A 20,803-nucleotide genomic window follows, 5' to 3' on the forward strand; every position below is an offset into this window, starting at 1 on the left:
TTACATAATGTATTTGCTGCAAATCCAGATTCATTTTTAGTCACAACTTAATGAAATTAAAATGTCAGTCTGGAAACTTCTGCAAGTCTAGCATTTTTCATTACCTGACAGGTTCTTTTTTAAAAAAATACTTATTTTGCAATTTTTCTTCCTCCTTCCCATCTTTCCTTCCAGTTCTGTAGTTAGATATCAGGTGCCTTTACATGATATGAATGTTTTCTGATTCCATTTCAAAATATATGTCAAGGAAAAGGAAATATTTACACATTTGTGACAAGATTTGGAAATAATTGGCAGAATTAACTTAGAAATAATATATTTCTAAACGACAAGCAATTTTGTTAAAGAGGTACGTGTGGCTGTTGCTTCAGGTTTTTTTATTTCTATGAACCCAAATAAAATTATTGGCTTTAGTAAAGTTGAGTACTTCATTTTACAAGATTAATTCTTCAATCCATTCTGTACCACACAGAAATACAATGTTGTTGTTGTTAGTTGTGAAGTTGTATCCGACCCATCGCGACCCCATGGACAATGTTCCTCCAGGCCTTCCTGTCCTTTACCATCCTTTGAAGTCCATTTAAGCTCACGCCTATTGCTTCAGTGACTCCATCCAGCCACCTCATTCTCTGTCGTCCCCTTCTTCTTTTGCCCTCAATCTTTCCCAGCATTAGGCTCTTCTCCAGTGAGTCCTTCCTTCTCATTAGGTGGCCAAAGTATTTGAGTTTCATCTTCAGGAACCAACCTTCTAAAGAACGGTCAGGATTGATCTCCTCTAGGACTGACCAGTTTGGTCGCCTTACAATGTACAATGATCGAAATACAATGCACTTACACATATTTCTCTTCTTTCTTCCAGCAGAAGCAGTTAGAATAAAAAAAAAAGAAGCATGATGGAAAGACGGTGAGAGTAAACATTAACTGTATATATTATTACCCATGTATATTACTTGTACCATTGTATATACCTATATCATTTGACTGAAATAATATAGGGTTTCATGCTTGAGTAGGGAGTTGGATTAGAAAATCCCTTCCAACTCTTATTATTCTATATTGGGAAAGAAAGAGAATGATAGTAGTATTATTTTATAATAATTAGCAACTACAAGTAGTCTTTGTTTAATATCCATTCATTCAGTGGATCATTCGAGATTATAAGAGCAATGAACAAAGGGCACATACAACTGGTCTTCTTCTTAGTTGTGGCCATCACAGCTTCTCCACAGTCATGTGATCACAAGTCATGTGCTCGCAATTACAACATTTGCAGCATCCCAATGATCATATGGTCACTATTTGCAACCTTCATGGACAGCTTCGTGGAAGCACAGTCAATGGGGAAGCTGCAAGAAGTCACAAAGGGCAATCACGTGATTGCAAGATGCGGCAACCATGTGGGATTTGCCTTATATGTGGCTCTTTCACTCCTCTGCTACAGCTCCCTGGCACTCAAAATATGTGTCACAACCGCCAATTTGCAACATCTGTAGGCAAATTGATTGAACTTTTCAACTCCCAGTAAGCCAACCATGGATAAATCCAAAAAAAGTGTGTTTAATTCAACTACATATGCTAGTTTTGTGGCCGCTCAAGAAATAGCCAGGCACCGGAAGGGTTTTGTGGCTCCCGGTGTTTTCTTTTCTGTGGGAAACGGGTCCAAATGGCTCTTTGAGTGTTTAAGGTTGCAGACCAGGGGTATAGAGTGACATTTTAAGAACTGAATATTGTGTTAGCTTGTGAATGCATTGTGTTAGCTTGGTTATAGCTTTCTGAACTATATGGGTATATTTTTATAGTTTATAATAAAACTTTGGGGAATATTCAAGTGTTTGAATGAAGTGATCCCTCTTGTGCTTTCCTTTTTTCTTTCTTACGTGTAAGAGGTATTTTTTCTCTCTCCAAACCTCTTCTTTATAAATAAATATGATACATTTAAAGATGCAAGTGACTGAGTCAGTTTTGTGACAGTTTTTTGTCTGCTGAAGAAAGTGACTTTACGATGATTATCTGTCTCAAGAGCTGAAAGGATATGAGAGAGCTTTTACAAAACTATTTTCCTCTCTTGGGTCTTAAGAAGAGCAACTGAGCAGGAGGGAGAAAATAAAATAGGGACTGCACAGTGCCACCAAGTAATCTCAGTATCCAAATCTTAGTGAAGCACAATGCAAAACTGTTTATTTATCTGTCTAATCTAATATACAAGCCCATTGAATACTAATCATTTAAGGCCAATGTTGTCTATGGGGGAGGGAAATCCTTGTTTTGAACCAGGGCATTGCTTTTTAAGACAACATCAATGCTTTTCATGTTGCTTTGATTGAAAGTGTTGGGCATTTTATGTTTGCATACCATTTACAAATATCTGCTCCTTTAAAAAAACTGCCAATCAAACTGACAGCACTTCCAATCTATTCCAGCCCCCTTCATTTTTTTCCCCCCTTCAGGAAACAACTCATGATTACAAAACTAGGAACGCTTCATTCTGACTGCCATTGAATGGATATTTCTGAAGCAGAAATACAGAGTTTAAGGGCATGCAAGCATTGCCAAAATTATTATTATTTTTTCTTGCTCAGCTATGCAAAGGAGACACTACTACTTTTTGTGCCATACTAGTGGAATAAGGAGGAATTTGCCCATCTGTTCCACAGTGGTTACTGATTCACATTTGAATATTCATCACGGCGGTGTCAAAAGACGCATCCTAATTGCACATCATAGACGAGATTATGACCCTAAACACAGTTCTACTCTGCGAATAAATTCCCATATTCTGCTGGTACCTGCTGCCATTCATTAACTGAAAAGAAAGCAAATGAAATACCTGTCTAGGTGACCTAGCCCTGAGGAATATCATCTGCAGCTCATCACTCTCTTCACAAGGGTAGTATTTGAAAGATTCTTTGGAACTTATACCAAGAGCATGATGCAATAGAATAGAATAGAATAGAATAGAATAGAATAGAATAGAATAGAATAGAATAGAATAGAATAGAATAGAATAGAATAGAATAGAATTTTTATTGGCCTTGTGTGACTAGACACACTAGGAATTTGTCTTGGTGCATATGGTCTCAGTGTGCATAAAAATAAGATGACTTCATCAAGGTACAACACTTACAACACTTAATGATAGTCATAGGGTACAAATTTAACACTTAATGATACAACACTTAATGATAGTCATAGGCTACAAATAAGCAATCAGGAAACAATATCAGTATAAATCGTAAGGATACAAGCAACAAAGTTACAGTCATACAGTCATAAGTGGAAGGAGATAGGTGATGGGAATGATGAGAAGATTAACAGTAGTGCAGATTTAGTAAATAGTTTGACAGTGTTGAGGGAATTATTTGTTTAGCAGAGTAATGGCATTCGGGGAAAAAACTGTACTTGTATCTAATTGTTCTGGTGTGTAGCGTCGTTTTGAGGGTAGGAGTTGAAACAGTTTATGTCCAGGATGCGAGGGGTCTGTAAATATTTTCACAGCCCTCTTTTTGACTCATGCTGTATACAGGTCCTCAATGGAAGGCAGGTTGGTAGCAATTGTTTTTTCTGCAGTTCTAATTATCCTCCGAAGTCTGTATCTGTCTTGTTGGGTTGCAGAACCAAATACTAGTTGGATTGATGACACAAAAACACAAGTTAATATGAGAATGAGGAGTAAGATCATACCATTAGGCATGCAGCCAACAATTCAGGCAACAAGAGATTTGTAGAATCCTGCATATGTTTCTTCACAACAATAGCTACAATGCATTCGGAAATAATCCTACAGAACAGCGCAGTGTGTCATATAAAACCGCTATGTGAAGTGCCCAGGAAGAATGTGGATGTCTATAAAATAAGATACTGAAGGTGCAGTCATTAACAATCCCTAGAAGAAGGAGAATGCGGGGGGGGGGGGGAATGGGAGAGATCTAAAAAAAAGGGGGCAGCATGGATACATGTAGGGTTTTCTAAAATGCCGAACAGGAAATGAGATGTTCAGAAAAAAATGGGGAAAGGAGAGAATGCTCAGCCAAAAAAGAATGCAAGATAGTCTTCATAACCGGAAGAATTGGGTCTGAAAAGCTGAAGCTCAGAATAAAGCTGTGGCTTGTGAGAGATATCAAAAATAACAAAAGGGAGAGCTTTTTTGGTATGTTGGAAATAAAAGCAAAGCCAAAGAAATTATTGACCCATGGCGGGGAGAAATTGGTGATCCAGTAAAAGGGGATAACGAGAAGGGAGAGCTTCCTAACTCCTTATTTTATGCCTCTCCTCCCCTGGAAGTAAAATGAAGCCCTAGCTGATTTAAACTATGCCATGAAAGGAATGAAGGAAGGGCAATTTTGAATAGCTAAAGGAGAAGTAAGTATTTACCTCAGGTAAATTAATTCAAGTCTCCAATACAGGTGGGTTATATTCTGGGGTACTAAAAGAAGTAACAGAGGTGATGGTGGACATTCCTTGATCATTGTTGAGAACACCCAGAAGACTGTTGAGGTCTGGAGAAGAGCATATATCATTTCCACTTCAAAGAGGGGGGAAAGGAGAATTCAGGAATCTACAGACCTGCCAACCTATTGTCTATACCAGGGGTCTCCAACCTTAGTAACTTTAAGGTTGGACTTCAACTCCCAGAGTTCCTCCCAGAGTTCCTCAACAAAGCTGACTGAGGAACTCTGGGAGTTGAAGTCCACAAGCCTTAAAGTTACTAAGGGTTGAAGACACCTGGTCTATACTGATCAAAATCTTTACATAGTTTATTATTCAGCAGTGCATGACCACTTAGGCATGTTAGAATTAATAGGAATCAGCATGGGTTGGTCCCAAAGACATTATGCCAGACTATTCTTACTGCCTTCTTTGATAGAATGTCTAAGTTAGTAGATTGTGGGAAGGCCAAAGACATAGGATACCTTGATCTGATCTTTGTCAGAGCAGCTTACAGGTAGTCTTAACTTATGATCACAGTTGTGACCAGATTTCCAATCATAAATCATTATGGTCACAAGTCAAGGCACCCACATGACAGACCCGATTTTATGACATTTTTTTGCTACAGTTGTTAACTGTCTCCAAGGTCATTAAGCAAACGCTGCGGTTGTAAATGTAAACCTATTCTTCCAAATGACTGGGAAGTCATGGTCACATGACCATGGATAGTGCAACCAATAATAAAGGTGAGCTGGTTGCCAAGTGTTCAAAATGAGTGCTTTGTGGACTGTAAAACACTCATTCCAGGCCTGTTGTAATTTCAAGCAACCATTAAGCAACCGGTTGTAAGTTGAGGGAACCTATGTGATAGTCTCTTCCCTAAATTGATAAAATATGAGCTAGATTAATTCTCATTTGTTTGACTGATCACTCCTCAAATATGCTCGTTAATGGTTCCACTTCAGTTTGGAAGGAATTATCAAGAGAGTGCTTTGCGGTCTTCTCCTGGACCCTGTTTGTGTATTGACATTTTTATCAGTGACTTAAATGAGAGAGTTGTATCACAGTTTCCAAGTGATACAACACTAGGAGAGGTGGTTAATATTTTAAATGAAAGAGAGAAGATTCACAAAGATCTAGACAGACTTGAGCATTGGACTGAAATGCGTAGGATGGATGGAATTTAATAGGAAATTAGAAAGATCTGCATCTGTATAGGAAAATATAAGACACAAGTACAGGGAAGATTTGGCAGTAAAACGTGTGAAAAAGTATCATTGTTTATTACAAGTCAAAGGGGAGATATAGCAGCTTAGACACTAGACACAAGAACAGTTTTTCCCCGAAGGCCATCACTCTGCTAAAGAAATAATTCCCTGTCAAACTATTTACTAAATCTGCACTACTATTAATCTTCTCATCGTTCCCATCACCAATCTCTTTTTACTTATGACTGTATGACTGTAACTTTGTTGCTGGTAATCCTTGTGATTTATATTGATATTGATTGTTCCTGATTGCTTATTTGTACCCTATGATTATCATTAAGTGTTGTATCATTAAATGTTAAATTGTACCCTATGACCATCATTTGTGTTGTAAATGTTGTACCTTGATGAACGTATCTTTTCTTTTATGTACACTGAGAGCATATGCACCAAGACAAATTCCTTGTGTGTCCAATCACACTTGGCCAATAAAAATTCATCAAGTTCATCAAGGTACAACATTTACAACACAAATGATGGTCATAGGGTACAATTTAACATTTAACATTCTATTCTATTAACAGGAAATGCTATCTTCGGGTGCATTAATATGAATATTGAGTCCAGATCACAGGAAGTGATGCTCTTCCTTGGTTAGTGTTCACTTATCTAGCATCCAATTCTGTGCCCCAGAGTGCAAAAGAACCATGACAAATTGGAGAAGTTCAGAAAAGGGCTATCAAAATGATGAGGGGTCTGGAAACTAAGCTCTATGACGAAAAGTATGAGTTGTGTCAGTAGGAGTAGGATATCTTTAATCTACAAGGGAGGAAAGGAGGATGGTGGGGGAGAGATATTAGAGCAGTCTTATGATTCTACGAAACTGCTACAATATCATGAATGAAGAAGATGGAAGGTAGGTGATTGCCAGCAGCTATAACCCAACCAGTTGTTTTTGCCAATTTGCATCATGCCACCATCAGATTGGAGACACCGATATCAGAGATGCCTCATAGACAAGTAGGCCTCACCATTATTATGTAGCAAATATACTCTAAGGCAGGGGTCTCCCACCTTGGCAACTTTAAGACTTGTGGACTTCAACTCCCAGCCAGCAAAACTGGCTGAGGAATTCTGGAAGTTGAAGTCCACAAGTCTTAAAATTGCCAAGGTTGGGGACCCCTGTTCTAAGGTTCTTTCTTTCTTTCTCTCCCTCCCTCCCTCCCTCCCTCTTTCTTGTCTCTCTAGGAAACTACAGCAAAAGATTCCAGGTCAATTATGAATAGGCCACAAAGGAGGCCTATTCAAGGACACTTAAGCCATACCAAAGAAATAATGCCAATTACAGGATGTACTGAGGACAAAAGGGCCGATGTCACACTCAGAATTGGATAAAGAGAAAACATTGGCAAAAATTTCTTTGTAAATTCCTCTGACTTTTCAACTGATTAATCTACCTCTCGATTCCTCAGATAGTTGGCAGCACCGAGCAAGCCTCAAAATCTAAAGAGAGTCAGGCCTGACTAGTGCATAGGTGGAAGATTAGCAAGAAATCCTAGATAAAGGAGCCTGAGTACGTAGAATAAGGCAATAGCCGGCTACTGCTATATTGTTGAATTTTTTTTTTCAAAAATCCCCAAACAAATCCCTAAATAGACATGTTGATGAAGTCACCAGAAATCAAATTTGACTCAAATAAGACTTCTAATCTTGTATGTCTTCAAGAGATGATTTACTATCTAGGGATGTAGTTAGTGATACATGTTTCTGAAAGACTTCTTCTGGAATATGTTTGCCAACAGTTTTTAATCAGATGAGGAAACTGACATAATCACAAATGATCTTCCCTGCACTTCATCTCAAGGGAACACCAAATGTTTCCTTCCACTTTAATTGGATATGCTGACTCCTCAACAATGTGTCTAAATTCCTTTCATTTCTAATTAAAGGAAAATCTATTACACCTCTGTTAGGCCCTTCTGGAGCCACAATGGAATCAGAGAGTACTTTCAGGGTCATGTCAAGTAGAGGAAAGTATACATGCCTAGAGAGGCATTTTAAGACATCTTCTGTAATATACACATTTGCAAGACCTGGGTATATGTGTGTATGTGTTTCAACCTTTCATTCAATTGGATCTTGAAGATAAATTAGGATCTCCCAATCTTTTAACTAATGGACATGTTTGGAAATTTGAGAGAATATCCCTGGTGCAATGACAGATGTTGGAGGATGCCCAGCAAAAGTATCTCATGTAAATCCAAGATAGTACAATGAGAATTCAAGCTAAACTCTGGTCAGGCATAATCTTTGAATAAGGTAAGAGGACACCTTTGCCTCATAATGCCAATATGTTTTAAGCACCACCCTTCAATTTTTGCACGATGACAATCATAGGTGGTATTCAGCAGGTTCAGACCAGTTCTAGAGAACTGGTAGCGGAAATTTTGAGTAGTTCGGAGAACTGGTAAATACCACCTCTGACTGGCCCCACCCCCCTCTATTCTCTGCATCCTGAGTCCCATCTGATCGGGAGGAAATGGGGATTTTGCAGTAACCTTCCCCTGGAGTGGGGTGGGACTGGAGATTTTATAGTATCCTTCTCCTGGAGTGGGGTGGGAATGGAGATTTTACAGTATCCTTCCCCTGCCATACTCACCAAGCTACACCCACAGAACCAGTAGTAAAAAAAATTGAATCCCATCACTGATGACAATGCACACAAGTGTATTAGATAGGACTTCTCTTTTTCCTAAACTTTGAGATCTGAAAAGACCTTGCCATGTATGAGTGTGAGCTGAATTTTTTGCACAATCAGATCAGGAACTCTTCTGAGGGCCTCCTTATAGCGTGTACACTTATAGCGTGTTACAAGGAGTGAGCAATGATTTGGGATCTGTTTGGGAACAGGACTATCTCTGCCTCTGGAGTCTAGAAGAAAAAAAACGTCAGCCCAGTATGGTATGCAAAGCTCATTCCTTTTTTTTTTTTTTAAATGTTTTATCATAAAAAAATAAAATACAAAACAGTAAAACAAACAAACAAAATGAAGCAAAACAAAAGTATACATTGAACCTAACAACAATAACAACAAAAGAAAGAAAATAGTGTACAGAAGAAGAGGAAAAAGTGGTCAATTAAATTTAACATTTAAGATGTAGGAGCCACCCTGGTTGGGTGCTGAAAGAAAAGAAAAAGGAATAAATTCTCCTTCCCTTTTACACACACACACATCTAGATAGATTTATCTAGATAGAATAGAATAGAATAGAATAGAATAGAATAGAATCGAATAGAATAGAATAGAATAGAATAGAATAGAATAGAATAGAATAGAATAGAATTTTTATTGGCCAAGTGTGATTGGACACACAAGGAATTTGTCTTGGTGCATATGTTCTCAGTGTACATAAAAGAAAAGATACGTTCATCAAGGTACAACATTTACAACACAATTGATGATCAATATATCAATATAAATCATAAGGATTGCCAGCAACAAGTTATAGTCATACAGTCATAAGTGGAAAGAGATTGGTGATGGGAACTATGAAACGATTAATAGTAGTGCAGATTCAGTAAATAGTCTGACAGTGTTGAGGCAATTATTTGTTTAGCAGAGTGATGGCCTTCGGGAAAAAACTGTTCTTGTGTCTAGTTGTTCTGGTGTGCAGTGCTCTATAGCGTCGTTTTGAGGGTAGGAGTTGAAACAGTTTATGTCCAGGATGCGAGGGGTCTGTAAATATTTTCACGGCCCTCTTCTTGATTCGTGCAGTATATAGGTCCTCAATGGAAGGCAAGTTGGTAGCAATTATTTTTTCTGCAGTTCTAATTATCCTCTGAAGTCTGTGTCTTTCTTGTTGGGTTGCGGAACCGAACCAGACAGTTATGGAGGTGCAAATGACAGACTCCATAATTCCTCTGTAGAACTGGATCAGCAGCTCCTTGGGCAGTTTGAGCTTACTGAGTTGGCGCAGAAACAATACATAAGATATAGATATAGATATAGATATGTAGTGTGCATGTGTGTGAGTGTGAAGAAAAAGCAGTCAACCTGTTAACAAAGTTCAATCTTGAAATGGGCTTAGTTTTCCATCAACATGCACAGGATTAGTTTAGTGAAATGCCACAGATTCTGCTGTGATGACACCAGAACCAAGAAGACTTGCTCTTTAATCATGGCCAGGAATCTGAATCATAAATATTATAAGTCATATGATAAATCATAAATATACCAGAGCAGGGATCTCCAACCTTGGAAACTTTAAGACTTGTGGACTTCAACTCCCAGAATTCCTCAGCCAACTTTGCTGGCTGAGGAATTCTGGGAGTTGAAGTCCACAAGTCTTAAAATTGCCAAGGTTGGAGACCCCTGTACCAGAGGACTTTTCTCTCTGAGTGAAGAGTTCAGTAAGAACAAAATGTGAATACAGGCAATTCTTCACTTTTCACTCAGTGACCATTCAAAATTACAATGATACCAAAAAAAAAAAAGTGATGTACAACAGGGCCCTCAGACTTAGAATCACCACAGCATTCCCCACAGTCTTGTGATCAAAATTCAGGCAACCGGCATGTATCCGTGACAATTTATTTATTTATTTATTTATTCATTTTGTCGAGTACATATTAGATAATATATATAAGTATAAGCATGAATTGAATACATAACATGAATACAATTAGAAGGAACATTAGGACAAGGACGGTAGGCACCCTGGTGCACGCCCCTTAAAAATATATATTCTGGTCAACTCAATGCTGTGAACATATTTATACTATTCCTATCTCCTATTTTCCTCTACAACAACAACCTTGTGAGGTGGGTTGAGCTGAGAGAGCAACTGGCCCAAAGTTACCCAGCTGGCTAAGGCAGGATTACAACTCACAGCTTCCTGATTGCAAGACCAGCACCTTAACCACTACACCAAATGTAGTGTCCTAGGGTCATGTGATCACCATTCGTGCCTTTCCCGGCCAGCTTCTGTCAAGCAAAACCAATGGGGGAAGGTGGATTTACAGAACAACTAAAGGGATTCACTTAACAGCCATGGCCAAAAGGTCATAAAATCAGGCACAACCCACTTAACAACCATCTTGCTTAGCAACAAAAATCCTAGTCCTAATTGTGATTGTAAATTGAGAACGACTGACTTGACATGCCCTGTAAGTATTCAAGAAGGGCAGGAAGCCACTTTGTAGCCTCTCCAAAGTAAAACCTTTGCTGTTTAATGTTAAGTGGAGGCCAGACTGCCTGAGCCCCTCTTTCTCAAGGAAATGCTGAGCTAGAACATGTTTACCATTACAGTTCTGAAGGCTGAATCACAGCCAATCAGTTTATTTCAACTTTTGGTTGTTGTTTTTTAATCCACATCTGAAATATTACTGAGGCTGAGTTCATGCTTCAGTGGCATGCTAATCTCCAAACCCACTTTACATATTTTCCCTTTTAGGACATCTGTACTAGCCCAGTCTCACTTTCTACTAACCTATCCTCTCTCTCTCTCAGCTGCTCGGTGTTTTTACATCTCTCAAGAGGGGCTAATTCTTTACAGCTGCATCCAGCTTGCCAAGAATCTCACATGTGCAAATTATTAATCTTTTCTATTGCTACAGTAACTTCCAAGGCTTTAAGCACACACACAAACCCTCCCCCTGAAGCTGGCCTTTTTCCAAGGAAATTTTCCCTTTTACTTCGCTAACAGATAATCTGATTTCCTACAGAGTTGACATTGTCAGTTAGCACAATTGTTGAGCCACAGTTCCCCGTTTCCAAGAAATAATGTACCAACTTAGGTTTAATTAAGAAATATAAACCCAAGTACTTTATTTGGGTGTTGAAACTGAGGATGCATGAAGGATTTCTTTATTTTCTCACCCAACAAATATTTTAAGGCTGTAACAGAACTGTAACATTATCAGAGTTGGAAGGGACCTTGGAGGTCATCTAGTCCAACCCCCTGCTCACGCAAGATACCTGTACTAGGGATTCAAATAGCCAAACTGCCGAGCTTTCTGATCAACAAGCTCAGTGTCTTAGCCACTTGAGCCACCGAGTAAGGCACGTGTTTCTATCAGCAGCTGTTTTCACTGAGTCAAAACCAGTACTTGAAACTTGAGACATGTAAGCAGAATCCTGAAATTATGTTGTTTGAGCTATTATCCAAGCTGATTTCCTGGGGTTCTCAGCTTAATGTATTAAGATGAAAGCTTTTTGACCCAAACTCACTAATATAGATATATGGTTCACAGAACCATGTATGTCTTATTTGTTCAAACATATGCGTATGTCCTCCTTCAAAGAATAATATCAGCAACAATCCAATAGCAGTGTGAGGTAGGCTGGACCAAGATGTATTGATTATCTAAAAGCGGTGGTGGTGGTGCAGTGGTCAGAATGCAGTACTACATGCTAATTCTGCTGACTGCCAGTGCCAGGAGTTCAGCAGTTCAATTCTCTCTGGCTCAAGGTTGACTCAGCCTTCCATCCTTCCAAGGTCAGTAAAACGAGGACCCAGATTGTTGGGGGCAATCCACTTAAACCACTTAGAGAGGGCTGTAAAGCAACGTGAAGCGGTATATAAGTCTAAGTGCTCTTGCTTTTGCTAAAGTCACTCCTGAGCACTGAGTTAACAGTGGACTTGCATTTCACCCTAGATCTGTGTTCAACACTTTCACTACCAAATGCCTATAGAGAGTCTGAGTCATCCAGGTCATGGTTTTTTGTTTGAAGATGTTTCACTTAATAATAATAATAATAATAATAATAATAATAATAATAATAATAATAATAATAATAATAATAATAATAATATTTTAATTTGTATACCGCCCTTCTCCCGAAGGACCCAGGGCAGTTTACAGCCAGAATAAAAATACAGCAATACATACAATATTAAAAACAAACATTAAAAAACTTATTAAATTTGGCCTAATATTAAAATACAAGTAACACTAAAAGTTAATATAAAATTAAAACCCCATAAAATCAGCTAAAAATTGAAATTAAAATTCAAGCCAGTCCAGCAAGACGAAACAAATAAGTCTTAAGTTTGCGGCGAAAGGTCCGAAGGTCAGGTATTTGTCGAAGTCCACGGGGAAGCTCGTTCCACAGGGTAGGAGCCCCCACAGAGAAGGCCCTCCCCCTGGGGGCCGCCAGTCGACATTGCTTGGCTGACGGCACCCTAAGGAGTCCCTCTCTGTGAGAACGCACCGGTCGCTGGGAGATACAAGATGGCAGTAGGCGGTCCCGTAAATATCCCGGTCCTAAGCCATGGAGCGCTTTAAAGGTGGTAACCAATACCTTGAATTGCACCCGGAAGACAACAGGCAGCCAGTGCAGTCTGCGCAGGATGGGTGTTACATGGGAGCTCCGAACCGCTCCCTCTATCACCCACGCAACTGCATTCTGGACTAACTGGAGCCTCCGAGTGCTCTTCAAGGGGAGCCCCATGTAGAGAGCATTGCACTTCTCATCCAAGAAGCTTCTTCAGCTCTGGCTGGATGGTAGGGAATGGAAGGATTTATTCTCTCTGATACTCCTTCAAAGACAAACCAGAAAGGCCAATTGCCTCTTGAAAAAAGCACCTTTGGGTTTCACTGCCAAATAACACAGCCTTCTTATTGGTTTAGAAATGTCTGCCATCAATCCCTGGGCTTTTTTTGAATGGGTTTCTACTAATCAGTAGAACAACCACATCTAGTGCTCCACTTAATTCCATACAGCTTCTGTCCTATATTTAAAGGCCATATGCAAGGGATTCATTCAGACACAAGAGTTTAAATGCTGTTACAGGAAATCCTCACTTAATAACCATAATTGGAACTGGCAACTCCATCACGAAGCTATGCAATCATTAAATGAGATATCATGTGACACTGTGACATGTGATTTACTGTTGACGTCTCCATAGATTCTCTTTGTTGGAAGGCAGCTGGGAAGTACAAAGACTTGGCTATAAAGTTCCTTTTTCAGTACCATTGTAACACCATAATATCTCCAAACAGGGTGCTTATTAATTAAAGGACTACTTGTAGTTCTGCCGTTGCTTCTTTCTGACAAGCTGAGCAATTTACTTGAAGAGACAGCCGTGCAACTATCTTTTCTTATTTACCTATTTACCTAAGAGGTTAAACATGTCTTTAAGTTTAGTAAACAGTTCTTTAAAAATGCAATTATATTTGCAGAAATGGAAGATGCCTCCAGCAGCAGAGCAAATGGAACACTTTTCTACTTTAGCCTTTTTAAGACCCTATTTGGGAAGAAATTCCCTGTGGAATTTCCCACTTTCTCTTTGCTTAATTTTTTTTTAACAGATTTTTAAAAATTTATTTGCTTTTTGTTCCCTACCCTACTGATGGGTTACCATTTGGATGCTGCTGACCTTCAAAATACTGTAGTTTGAAAGTTAAGTCGCAAGCCAGCTGAGGCAGTTAATTTGCAAGCAATTCTGTCTTCTCTGATGGCGTTTTGAAACACCGACGGAAGATTGAATGATTCCAACCATTTTACTGCTACGGATCTTCTCTTAAGACATGCACGGGTCAGAGAGGATGAATGGGCTGATGAAATACAACGTGTATACAAATGCCTGCAGAAGCAGGCAACATGTTGATAAGTAGTAAGGACACCTTCATGTGATTACTTCAAGTCAGTGTGAGGCTGACTGTGGACCTATCGGAGTGCATCAATTGGCCCACTTGAAAAGCCGAACTGGTTTATATCTGGCTCTGCATACATTTATTTGCAAGCAAAATAAAGTTGAGTTTGACGCACCAAATTATGGCTAAACAGAGCTTGTAGATGGCTTGCATTATGTTTAGTGGTAATTCTATCCTCATTCTGCCTCCAGGCTCAAAAAAAAAAAAGCTTTAACTTGCTTTTTTCTTTCCTATTTTTGCAAAACGCTATTCCTTTTACAACTTCTCCTACGCTTTTGCAAATGCTATTTTATCCCTAGAAAAGACACAGTATTGCATTCACACCTGATGCACAAAAGTATCCTTTTGGGATTGAATCCAAAACATTGCACAACCCTAACTGATGTTAGTACTCCTCCTCCGCTTGAGTACAATAGATTGCTTTCCCTTAAAAATCTAAACATAAGACCTAGTCATAACCCAGGAGCAATTCACCATCTAATAGTATGTATGTGTCTTCTTATGAATTTGGTCTTGACTTAAGCCTTGCATCTCAGTCAGACTGAGCATAGTCTCCCCAGTATATAATAGCACTTAGACTTATATACCGCTTCATAGTGCTTTTACAGCCCTCTCTAAGTGGTTTACAGAGTCGGCATATTGCCCCCAACAATCTGGCTCCTCATTTTACCCACCTCCGAAGAATGGAAGGCTGAGCCAACCTTGAGCTGGTGAGATTTGAACTGCCCAACTGCAACTAGCAGTCAGCTGAAGTGGCCTGCAGTACTGCACTCTAACCACTGCACCACCTTGGTTCCAATGATTTTTAAGAAAAGTCATGCAGAATACAAAGGCTATATATTGTTAACATTTTAGTAAGTGTAAATGTGGGTCCCTGTTTATGATGAATATAAGAACCAATGCTAAAATAAGTTCTGTCTTATAATATACTTCTAAGTGGAGACGATTAGCCAATGAAAAATATGTGTACACATTTGCTAACCAGTAAACATGCTGGTTATTGGTGACCTATCGACCCAGAAGGTCCTCAAAAACATTGTCTAATTCAACCTTCTTCTGATGTCTAATTCAACCTTGCTTTGCTTTGCTTTGCTTTAATGTATCTGGTTTAGGTATTTGTCTTCTCAATTTTCTCTTTCAGAAGGCAGTCAGACCTCGTATAATGTTACTCCATGAATGTGTCCCTTTCTTGAGTGATGGCAGAATATGGAATTGGAAAAGAAAGTAGGAACAATTGCATTGAAAGGAACCATGTAAGTCCTTTCTATCAAAGTGGCCAAAGCCTTTACTATTGAGTTGGACAATTTTGTAACCCATAGCAACAATATTTTGAAAGGTACAGTAGAAAACTAGAGAAAGCATGTTCAAAAATATTTTTCCTAATCTAGAGACGTATAAACAGAATTTTAGAAATGTCACAATTGACATGTTTATCTGCCAGACATTGGAAATCCTCTTTGTGACTCTACACCTGAGATTACAACTCTGATCAATAATTGTTAAATTATGGAAAGGCTGGTCTTTTGTTTTTATTGAAAGGTAGATACATTTAAGACAAAGTTATCTTTTATTTAGACATACGCACAGTGCAAGCAACGTTTGAGAACCCTTACTTTTAAAAATGACTTGATTAATGGAAGTTAGTTGTAAAATATAATATTTTATAAAACTGTACCTTTGTACAGTTCTCTCATTCCAATATTAACTTGCCAAGGAAACCAGTGAATAGTGCACTGTGCTATGTCTTATGAAAAGGAATACCATAAGTAGGATGGGTTGCTCCGAAACAAAAAAATACTGGATGAAAATACATAGTTGGAGACAAGAAGTAACAGGCTTCCAGATAGAATACACACCAGAGCTGTTTCTTCTAGGAATGATGAAAACAAAATCATATATATATATATATATATATATATATATATATATATATATATATATATATATATATATATATATATATATATATATGTCTTTGGTTGTTCGGGTTTTCTCCCGAACAACCAAAGACCTATATACAAACACCCGTGAAAACCTCAGAAAACATATATATATATATATATATATATATATATATATAGGTCTTTAGTTGTTGGGTTTTCTCCCGTAAAATTGGAAGTGTCTTGGCGGCGTTTGACGAAGTCTCATTCGTCATCTTCAGGCTTCAGGCTTCTGGGAGCTCCCAGAAGCACGAACCTGAAGCCTGAAGATGACGAATGAGACTTCGTCAAACGCCAAGACACTCCAATTTTACACGGAGAAAACCTGAACAACCAAAGACCTATATACAAACACCCGTGAAAACCTCAGAAAACATATATATATATGTATACATACATACATACAATTATATATTATTATATATAATAATATAATATAAAATTATATATATTTTATATATATATAACATATATTTGGGTTTTCTCCCACGTAAAATTGGAAGTGTCTTGGCGACGTTTCGACGAAGTCTCATTCGTCATCTTCAGGCTTCAGTTTTGTGCTTCTAGGAGCAATGTGTGATCGCAGCTGTTTCTTCCTTTGGAGGAAAAGGAAGAAACAGCTGCGATCACACATTGCTCCTAGAAGCACGAACCTGAAGCCTGAAGATGACGAATGAGACTTTGTCGAAACGTTGCCAAGACACTTCCAATTTTACGTGGGAGAAAACATGAATAACCAAAGACCTACATACAAACACTCGCGATAACCTCAGAAAACAAATATATATATATATTATTTTACATATGACAATGGCGGCAAGATTGACATTTGCGCAATGTTGGAGAAGCTCAAATACACCCTCTGAAGAGTTAATAATTAGAAAAATATTGGATTGCGCCACGATGGACAAAATGACACTTGAACTGAAAGGACGAATGGATTCGGATTTTTATGTAATATGGGAGAAATTGTATAATTGGGCCAAAAATAGGGGAAAAGGGGAAATAACAGACAGTAGAATTAGTAAGAATTAGAAATTCAAATTAGAATTAATATAATTTAGCAAAATTATATAGAATATAGGAGAACACTAATAGGATGATATGTAAATGGTCACAGTCATGCACAAGAGTTGAATAAAAATTGTTTAATTTTTAAAATTCAATAAAATTTATATTTTTTAAAAAAAGAAGTAGGATGGACTTCCTGCTTTGAAGCACAGAAACTTGTCGTGTGGGCACTTTCCATTTGTAACTATGGAAAACACTTCGCACCCCAAAAGTACAGAAAGCATCCCAAAAGTACATAGTGGGCACAGGATGGCAAATGATGTGAATTGTGCACTGGTATAATTTTGCCCTCTTTGCATTATGGCTCCTCCTGAAGGACAAGGAGATAAATAGTGATGCTAGGTTCAAGGAGGATTACATTTCCTCTTCTGCTTATTAACTATCTATCCCAAAGCTTACCTTCAACAGCCTATTCAAGCTCTGAGCACTGGATCAAATAGGGCATGTATTCTACTTATTTCCCAGTCTATCTTAAAAGTTTGCTAGGGAGACCCTTTGATCAGGTTTATCTCAGATCAACCAAACCATCAAGATCCCAAGGATTGGCTCTTTAGATCCTCAGATCCTTAATGATTTGTTAATTATCCATCCGTCCTTTCAGTTCAAGTGTCATTTTGTCCATCTCGGTGCAATCCAATATTTTTCTAATTATTAACTCTTCAGAGGGTGTATTTGAGCTTTTCCAACATTGCGCAAATGCCAATCTTGCCGCCATTGTCATATGTAAAATAATATATATATATATTTGTTTTCTGAGGTTTTTGCGAGTGTTTGTATGTAGGTCTTTGGTTATTCGTGTTTTAATATACCATTAATTAATATACCATTCTTTGGTATAGTGCAGCACTTCACTAAGGTCCCAACAGTTCATTTAGCGACTATTCGAAGTTGCTACACCACTGAAAATAGTGACTTATGACTGTTTTTCACACAACCTTTGTAGCACCCCAGGATCACGTGATCAAAAATTGGAGGCTTGACAACCGACACATATTTAGGACAGTTGAGTGTCCTAGGGTCATGTGATCACCTTTTGCAACCTTCTGACAAGTCATGGGGGAAGGCAGTTTCATTTAACAACCTTGTTACTAACTGAACCAAACTTCTGTGATTCACTTAACAACTGTGGTAAGAAAGATTGCAAAATGGGGCGTAGCTCACTTAACAACGGTCTCATTTAGCAACCGAAATGTGGGGCTCAGTTGTGTTTGTAAGTCGAGGGCTACCCGCAAAAGAAACAAACTCCACGAAGCTCCCCAATTATAACCGTCGGTTCCACATTTTTATAAGGCTAAAAATCTGTAACTAAATATGAGCTCCATTGGATTTTTTTTTTCTTCCTGAAAAAAGGAAACTTTTATTCCTAGTTACTAACCATTATGGTAGACATCCCCTTATATAAATATCAAAAAAGGTAATGAGTCTTTCCTGGAATAAGATGCATTTTAATTAGATCCTACAGCACTTGAGAGACTTTGGTTCAATTCCCACCAGTCAGGGTCAGAAATGCAAGCACCGTAGTTAGCAGCCAGTTTTAAATCTCAAATGCACAAAGCAAGATGGGGGTCATTCACTGGAGCAGGTACCCAAAGGGAAGGATGAAACGCAAGGCAAGGATTATTTCACAGATTGGAAATGGTGCATACTGCAGAACAGCCAGGCTTGAGCTGCAGACTGAATGTAGCCTGAGTTGGTTCTTGAAGCTGGCAATTGATATTGAACCCCTCCCTTAACACACTCTCTCTCTCTCCTTATCTCTCTCTTTCTCTCTCTCTCTCTGTTAACTCTTTCCCTCTTTCTTTCCAGAAACAGTTATAAAGCAATGCGTTAAGATCTCAAAGAGAGAGGAATGAAGAGGAATTGGGTGCAATATCATCAGTACGCTGATGATACTCAGCTGTACATCTCCACCCCTGACCACCCCAATGAGGCTGTTGACGTGATGTCCCGGTGTTTGGAGGCCATGTGGGTTTGGATGGGGAGAAACAGGCTCCGACTCAATCCCTCCAAGACTGAGTGGCTGTGGATGCCTGGTTCCATCGCTGACTGTTGGAGCCGAGTCATTGGCCCCTATGGAGAGGGTCCGCAACTTGGGCATTCTCCTGGATGCTCAGCTGTCGTTAGAAGAACATATGACAGCCGTCGTCAGGGGAGCTTTTCATCAGGTCTGCCTGATACGCCAGTTGCGCCCCTTCATAGACCGGGATTCCTTGTGCACGGTCACTCATGCCCTCGTCACTTCCCGCCTGGACTAATGTAACGCTCTCTACATGGGGCTCCCCTTGAAGGGCACCCGGAGGCTCCAACTGGTCCAGAATGCGGCTGCGCGGGTGATAGAGGGAGCCACTCGGGGTTCCCATATAACACCTCTCCTGCGCAGGCTGCACTGGTTGCCGGTGGTCTTCCGGGTGCAATTCAAGGTGTTGGTTACCACCTTTAAAGCGCTCCATGGCACAGGACCGGGTTATTTACGGGGCCGCCTGCTGCCACCGATAGCCTCCCATCAACCTGTGCGTTCCCACAGAGAGGTGGGTGCCATCAGCCAAACAATGCCGGCTGGCGACCCCCAAGGGGAGAGCCTTCTCTGTGGGGGCACCCACCCTCTGGAATGAGCTTCCTCTGGGGCTACGACTACTCCCCGACCTCCGGACCTTCCGACGCGAGCTCAAGACTTTTTTATTTCACCGCGCAGGGTTGGCCTAAGATACTACTGTTTTAAGTGGGGTTTTATCATTCTCTTTGAATATTTTTAATAGGTACTAGCCAAATTTGAATTAGATTTTTATATTGTCTTTTAATTCTGTTTATAATTATTGTTTTTATGTTGGCTGTAAACCGCCCTGAGTCCTTCGGGAGAAGGGCGGTATAGAAATTTAATAAATACTAATACTAATACTACTAATTCCATATATATAAAAATAAATACAAAAAGAAAGTAAGCATGAATGCTCCAAATGCATAAGGCTGGGATACCTTGGAAGGGGAAGTTCAGCACAATGGCAGAAGTACAATCCAATCGGACATGATAGGTAGTCCTCAGGTTACGACCACAACGGAGCCCAAAATTTACGTTGCTGAAAGGTGATCACGTGACCCCGTGACATTGCAACCGTCATCATTATCGACCACTTGCCAAGCACTGAATTTTGATCCTGTGACCATGGGGCTGCTGCAATGGTCATAAGTGTGAAAAACGGTCCCTCATGCCTCTTGGTACAGGTAGTCCTTGATTTACAACCGTTCATTTAGTGACCGTTCAAAGTTACAACGGCACTGAAAAAACTGACTGATGACCGTCTTTATCATGACTTGCATTTCATATACTTGGCCCCTTTGTCCCCCATGTAGAGGTCTATCACTTAGAATAATTTGGGGGAAAAGTGTCCCCATTAGTTCCAACTTCGTTCCAGTGTGTGGGAGACATCTTCTCTCTATACCAGTGATGGCGGACCTTTTCGGCACCGAGCGCCCAAACCGGAACGTGTGTGCATGTGC

At 39.3% G+C, this 20,803-nt stretch overlaps 1 long non-coding RNA gene across 1 annotated transcript; it reads left to right on the forward strand.

Moving 5' to 3' along the window:
- Nucleotides 1-889: 889 nt before the first annotated feature.
- LOC131202534 (uncharacterized) lies at nt 890-20,176 on the forward strand. Its single transcript, XR_009156174.1, has 3 exons — nt 890-904; nt 15,439-15,550; nt 19,115-20,176. It is a non-coding gene; the product is annotated as an uncharacterized LOC131202534 (long non-coding RNA).
- The last annotated feature ends 627 nt before the right edge of the window (nt 20,177-20,803 follow it).

Source organism: Ahaetulla prasina, chromosome 1 (genome assembly GCF_028640845.1).
Source record: "Ahaetulla prasina isolate Xishuangbanna chromosome 1, ASM2864084v1, whole genome shotgun sequence".
In the NCBI taxonomy this organism is placed as follows: domain Eukaryota; kingdom Metazoa; phylum Chordata; class Lepidosauria; order Squamata; family Colubridae; genus Ahaetulla; species Ahaetulla prasina.